The following is a 6,855-nucleotide window of genomic DNA, read 5'->3' as shown; positions in this document are numbered from 1 at the left end:
ATTTCTATAGAATGCCATGAAAGTACTTTGGCATGGAAACGCATGGAGATCAAGTGTTTGAGATGTTTCCACTAATTAGGGTATCCATAGGAAAATCCAGATTGATGTTCACTTTACCGTACACAAATGTTTATTTTAATTAGCCGTCTATAAATCTTACCGTAAATAGGTGAAAATGATTTTACAGTAAATATTTATTCTGGAAACTGTTGCGTCTAACTCAGAGGTTAATGCAGTTCTCCTTGTGCCTAGAAGATCTGGTTCCATTGGCTCTCATGAGGTACATCAAGGCCTTGACCATGTGTATATCTCAAGCTGGTCCTGGCTCTGATGCTACTACCGAATCCATTGAGCATTTGCTGGAGAGATTATTCAATTTGTTCTTGGAGAGGGTCAATTTATGGCATGATATTTTCTGCTTGCCTGAGCTAAAGGGTTCAGAGTTGACAGAAAGCAGCCTGTACGGGTAAGTGCTGGAGAGAAAGAGTATTCCAATAAAAGTGATAAATGCATCAACATGTGTTTTTTTAATCCTCTTGTTATTTTTCTGCAATCACTCATAAAGGGTTTCCATGTTTCCAGTTGAAAATTTAAATGAACAGAAAAATGTCTATTTTCAAGTTGAAATATATAGTTAAGTCGGTTGGTTGATCTTGCATGGCGTCCATCTTACCATTACATTTTCTTACTTGCAGATATCTCTATGACTTCATACAGCTATTGGAGAGAAACGTAAGGGTGGAAACACTTGAAGGCATGAATGAGAAGATCCGAAAGCGACTGAAGAATCCCAAGTTGTCCAACAGTATTTGTGCTAAAGTATGTAGGCATGTTTCTGCTGCTTGGTGTAGATCCCTTGTCATTAGCATGGCTGTTGTTCACCCTTGCTTTCAAGGCTCTCGACTGAGATTTGTCAGATGAATTTATTGGGCGGGGGACTGGAAAGCAACCAACTGCTTTGTGTCGATCTGCAATCAGAAGAATTGTGGAGTTCAGCTTTTGAGGATTCAAATCATCTCAATAATCTTGAAACCAAATGGAACCCTTCGTTATCGAAGATCAAGAATGTTATAATCAAGAGAGTTTCAGATGAAGATTTGGAAACGGCAGCCGCACTTCTCAGATCTTCCTACAGTTTTTATAAAGATACCTCTTGTGCATCCATCCGGTATAAACCTTTATATGATGCCAGCTCAGCTGGCGACAGAAACATATATCCAGCCAGGCATTGATGGGGTTGGCATACTTGATATGAATACTTCAAGGAAACTTCTGTTATGGGCTTACTCACTTTTGCATGGCCATTGCCCAAACATCTCACATTTATCAAGTTCTGTGAAGAGAACGCAAAGGTATGACTTGTTAATATACATGTATAAACTAATTCATGTGATGGGTGCGAAAGGAAATAAATTCATTCACGAAAAGAAAAATAAAAGCATCCAGTGTATAACTTTCACCAGTCATTTCCAACTTAATTTTGCCTCTTAAAGTCAATGTCTTCTTGTTGCAATAGCACAAATATTAATACCCTAACTTTGGTATGCACTGGGTAATGTTATATTCTGTTTGTGCAATTCAGGCGAGGATCAAGAAAGGAACAGGGGTTCATCCACCCCTCCAAGTGCCCACGTGTGTACTGCCACTGCCACTCATTCAGGTCCTTCCTAAAATTTTGTTGTGGTCCTTTACGAACAGAAAGTATCGCCATGACCATACACTGATGCACATTCCTGTCCTTAAATTTGACCCAAAAATCTGCTATGCAGGTGGCATGAAAGATGGGGTTGGTAAAAGCAGTGAACCAGAAGTTCACCCGATACCCCCTTTTAGTCCTATTGCACCATTACCTGAAACTCAGAACCTCCATAAACCGGAATGCTCCATTTTGGCAGAGTCCAAATTTACGCAGAAGGGTACATCGACTTTGCCCAAGAATGCAAAGATTAAGAACCTGATCAAAAAAATTTTGACCGAAAGTGAGGGTAACAAAGGCTGCATGACATCTGATTCTCAGCCTGAAGCTGGCAGTTCTTGCAACGAACCGCCCCCTGCATCTTCATCACTTTCTGGGGAATCGCAGAATGGTGAGAAATGTGAACCATCTGATGAGAAAGAACCGATATTATCAGCAACAAATTCACTTCAGCACAACGCCTCTGATGTTGAATTGGGCAGTTTGGATTAGCGGAATGAGGGTGTGAAATTGAATGAAGTTTGATTCAGCCAGGTCCTTAAAAGAATCTATAACCAATTCCAACATATTTTACCGTATACTTGAGATTATTATAGTAAAATAATTTATTCATTGAGTTTAACCAAATCCAAAAAATGAAATATAGTTTAAACTCAGCTTGGATATAGAAGTTGTATCGTATAAAAACTATGCATCTTATAAAAATGTTTAAATAAGTTCAGTTTTTTTAAGTTTTTTTATTAAAAAAATGATAATAAAAATCATTTTGATGTTTGGATAAATGTTAAAAAAAAATTTATATTTTTAAATGTAGTTATAAATCATAAGTAAAATCCCAAAAGCCAAAAATTCTAGCTTCAAAAAAATATTTATTTAAGTATTTTTTAAAACAACTTTTGTGACAAAAAAAACAGTTTTTTTTAAAAAAATGTTTTTTTAAAAAGTGTTTTTTATCCTCTTCTTCAGCCCCCAAAATTTAGATCTGTTAATAAAAAAATTTGAAGATTCAAATAGTAAAATCAAATAAAAATACTTTCAGATCAAAGCCCACAATTTTCTCAATTTTTATACAGTTGATCTATGTCGTGTCCTGCTAGTCTCTCACTAAAGTTATGTTTTTCTCTGTTGAGTATTCTTACCAAATATGGTAGATGCACGCATGACGCATTAGGTGAAGCAATTTCAACAGAGGGGTTTGGGACTTCTCAAAGTCTGACGCTAGTTTTCACCGGTATCAGTTGGTTTTCATCTCAGAATTAGCTCCAAATAGTTGAAAGTCGATCATGCAAATTGGATCCAAAAGTGTTGAAATAATTGAATGGAATTTAATGTTGTAGGTCGCCGCCTTCTTTGAATATATATATGTTCACACGTTTTTGCTACTCCAACAATTCATGAAACATGGCCCTCCATATTTATTATGCTCAACTAATTTGATAGAACAAATGTCTGGCTGCTATTTGAGCTGTCGTTTTCTTTTGTGTATGTGCATGTGCATGTACCCAAATTTCTATATGATGGAAGTCTGATGTCTTAATATAAATATACGCCTTTGAACTCTCATCAGATTCATTGAAATATATTCTCTCTCGTTTCTAAGCTACTGCACTTCTGGTCCATCATAAGCTGTTGTGTTCTTGCTCATACATGCTTCTCAATTTTCTGCTCGTGCATGCTATACCTTGTCTCACCTCTGAGTTTGTTCTCTGTTTATTTCTGAGTTACTGATTTTCCTACTCTTGCTCGGATTTTGAGAGTTTACGTGATATCGTTACGGTACAATCTCAGTTCGCCGGTGTAGTACTTCGTGCTAGGTGACTACAGGGTTTTACCGTTGTATCCTGGAAAACAGACGTCCTTCGTGATCCTCCGAGTACATCCGGGAGGGGACGAATCTGTTTTAAGAAAACTGTAATTTTACAGGCCTCGGTTATGTTATTCTTGATCTGAAGGAAATTCACGTAATAGTTTTGATCTACAATCTTAAAACAGATTTTCTTCGTATCATTCGGTTACGTGAATCAAGTTCATATATGAACGCCTTTTCGACTCACTCGAATGTTCCAAAGATAACTCTTCCTGGTGCTGCTGCTACGATGACTCTAAGCCATGCTGATAGGCCGGAGAAATTCGAGGGCTTGAATTTCAAAAGATGGCAACAAAAGATGTTGTTTTACTTGACCACCTTGAATTTAGCAAGGTTCCTCTCTGAGGATGCTCCCAAATCTGTTGAGGGAGACGTGCAGACTACTAGTGCTGTTGATGCATGGCACCATTCAGATTTTTTGTGTAGAAATTATATAATGAATGGTTTGGCTGATTCACTGTACAACATGTATAGTGAGAAAAAGACGGCCCGAGAGTTATGGGAGTCTTTGGATCAAAAATATAAAACCGAAGATGCTGGGGCTAAAAAGTTTATTGTCGGTAAATTCTTGGACTACAAGATGATTGACTCTAAATCAGTGATCAGCCAAGTTCAAGAACTACAAGTGCTCTTGCATGAGATACACGCAGAGGGCATGGTGCTTAGTGAAACTTTTCAAGTGGCAGCTATAATTGAGAAGTTGCCTCCGGCTTGGAATGATTTCAAGAATTATCTGAAGCACAAACGAAAGGAGATGAATGTTGAAGAGCTCATTGTTTGACTTCGTATCGAGGAAGATAACAAGAGTTCTGAAAAACGATTGTATTCTCCAAGTGTTGCTAAAGCTCATATTGTTGAGGAGAAGAAAAATTCAAAGGCAAAGAGATTTGCTGGTGGAGGCTCCAAGTTGGGCCCAAATAAAGACACGTTCAAAAAGAAGTTTCTTGGTAAGTGCTATAATTGTGGCGGTCCGGGCCACAAGTCTGCTGACTGCAAGAAAACGAAAAGAAACCGTGAGACAAATCTCTTGGAGGACATATCTAAAGAGGTTTCAAACATGGACCTCTGTGCTGTCATTTCTGAAGTAAATATGGTTGGATCAAATCCAAGGAATGGTGGATTGACACTGGTGCCACCTGTCATGTTTGTTATGACAAGGACATATTTGCTACTCTTGATGAATCAGAGAATGGTGAAAAATTGTTTATGGGCAATTCTGCTACCTCTGATATCAAAGGACAAGGGAAAGTGATCTTGAAAATGACATCCGGGAAAGAGCTGACTCTTAACAATGTACTATATGTGCCAGAAATTCTAAAGAATTTGGTGTCTGGTTCGCTTTTGAATAAGCATGGTTTTCGTACTATTTTTGAGTCAGATAAGGTTGTTTTGTCCAAATGTGGAATGTTTGTTGAAAAGGGTTATGTTTGTAATGGCTTGTTTAAGCTCAATGTAATGGTTATTAAGCCAAAAATAAATAAAGTGAAAGCTTTTATTTATTTGCTTGAGTCTTCCAATTTTTGGCATGGTAGACTAGGACATGTTTATTATGATACAATTCGTAGATTAATTAACTTGAAAAACATACCCACATTTCATATTGATAAAAACCACAAATGTGAAATTTGTGTTGAGGCAAAATTAACAAGATCATCTTTTAAATCCATTAAAAGAAATAATGGACCCCTTGATTTAATTCACACTGATATATGTGACTTAAAAAGAGTGCAAACACGTTGTGGAAATAAATACTTCATTACTTTTATTGATGATATCACAAAATATTGTTACATGTATCTTCTTAAAAGTAAAGATGAAACTATTGAAAAATTTGTCCACTATAAAAGTGAAGTTGAAAACCAACTTGATAAGAAAATTAAGGTGCTAAGAAGTGATCGTGGAGGTGAGTATGAATCACCTTTTGCTGAGTTTTGTTCTCAACATGGTATTAGACACGAAAGAACTGCATCTTATTCTCCTCAGCAAAATGGTGTTGCAGAGAGGAAAAATCGCATTTTGAAAGAAATGATGAATGCACTGTTATTGAGTTTTGGTTTATCACAGAACATGTGGGGGGAAGCTGTTCTAACAGCTAATTACCTTTTAAATAAGGTACCCCGAAAGAAGCAAGATAAAAGTCCATATGAGTTATGGAAAAGAAGAACACCTTCATATCAATATTTGCGAGTGTGGGGGTGTCTTGCTAAAGTAGTTGTACCTACTCCGAAAAAGGTCAAGATTGAACCTAAAACTGTTGATTGCATTTTCATTGGATATGCACACAACAGTAGCGCTTATCGATTTATTGTATATGAATCTCAAATACCTGACATTCATAAGAATACAATAATGGAATCAAGAAATGCTTCATTTTTTGAAAATGTGTTCCCTTGCAAATCAAAGGAAGAACCAGGTTCATCCAAAAGATCTCACGAGACAATGGAACAAGAGGTTAACCATGAGGTTGAACCTAGACATAGCAAGAGAGCTAGAATTGAGAAATCCTTTGGTCCGGATTTCATCACTTTCATGATGGAAAGTGAACCTCAAAGCTTCAATGAAGCTGTGAATTCATCTGAAGGACCTCAATGGAAAGAGACTATATATTCTGAAATAGAATCTATTTTGCAAAATCATACATGAGAACTAGTGGACCTTCCTCCAGGAAGTAAACCTCTAGGTTCTAAATGGATTTTCAAAAGAAAGATGAAATCAGATGGAACAATAGATAAGTATAAAGCCAGATTGGTAATCAAGGGTTACCGTCAACGTGAAGGGCTTGATTACTTTGACACTTATTCTCCAGTAATGAGAATAACTTCAATCAGGATGATACTTGCAATTGCCGCTTTGTGGAATCTTGAAGTACACCAAATGGATGTAAAGGCTGCTTTTCTAAATGGAGATTTAGAAGAAGAAATTTACATGGAACAATCTGAGGGATTTTCTGCACGTGGGCAAGAAAATAAGGTTTGTAAATTGGTGAAGTCTTTGTATGGCTTAAAGCAAGCACCAAAACAATGGCATGAAAAATTTGATAAAGTCATGCTAGGAAGTAGATTTAAAATCAATGAATGTGATAAATGTGTATACGTTAAAGACACTGAAAATGGATATGTCATTTTATGTCTTTACGTAGATGACATGCTTATCATCGGGAGTAATGATAAGATGATTCAATCCACTAAGAAATTGTTGAACTCAAAATTCGACATGAAAGATTTGGAATTATCCGAAGTCATCCTTGGAATTAAAATCCATAGAACATCCGAAGGAATGGTTCTAAGTCAAT

This window comes from Henckelia pumila, unplaced genomic scaffold, assembly GCF_033568475.1.
Source record: "Henckelia pumila isolate YLH828 unplaced genomic scaffold, ASM3356847v2 CTG_298:::fragment_3, whole genome shotgun sequence".
Lineage (NCBI taxonomy): Eukaryota > Viridiplantae > Streptophyta > Magnoliopsida > Lamiales > Gesneriaceae > Henckelia > Henckelia pumila.
The sequence above is the reverse complement of the archived record's forward strand: the minus strand, read 5'-3'. Positions refer to the sequence as shown.